The sequence below is a fragment of the Laccaria bicolor genome, genomic scaffold (assembly GCF_000143565.1).
Source record: "Laccaria bicolor S238N-H82 LACBIscaffold_260 genomic scaffold, whole genome shotgun sequence".
NCBI lineage: Eukaryota > Fungi > Basidiomycota > Agaricomycetes > Agaricales > Hydnangiaceae > Laccaria > Laccaria bicolor.
This window is the reverse complement of record NW_001890116.1, coordinates 8,835-9,517: the sequence shown is the minus strand read 5'-3', so window position 1 is coordinate 9,517 and position 683 is coordinate 8,835.

The window sequence follows — 683 nt, the reverse complement described above, 5'->3', positions numbered from 1 at the left end:
GAAAATCGCAATGATATTGCCCAAGTAGCTAATGAAAATCACAATGATATTGCCCAAGTAGCTAATAAAGTTTCCAATGATATTGCCAAAGGAGCTAATGAAAATCACAATGATATTGCCCAAGTAGCTAATGAAAATCGCAATGATGTCACCCAAGTAGCTAATGAAATTGCCAATGATATTGCACAACCAGCTAATGAAATTTCCAATGATACTGGCCACATAATTTATGAAAATCGCAATGATATTGCCCAAGTAGTATATGAAATTTCCAATGATATTGCCAAAGTAACCATTGAAAATCACAAAATGATATCACCCATGTAGCTAATGAAATATCCAATGATACTCGCCAGACAACTAATGAAAATCGCAATGATATGGCTTTGAAAAGATATGAAATTGGTAATGATAACCACAGGCTACCTTATGAGGGAGGCCCAAAACCTTGCCTACACTTAATGAAAAAGCGCAGCCTTTATGATAATGAAAAAACATGGTAACAGTAATGATTCCCTATCATAAAGAGTGTGGATGGATACACAGGGACCTATAGGCAGTTACCTGTTTTATATGATAAAAGTGGTAGCCACCAGTCCCAGCACCAGAAAAGAAGCCAGCCGAGCCCAAACCTCAACAAAGTCGAGCAAAACCTGAGGCCGGCACAAGCAGTGGGAGAAAGA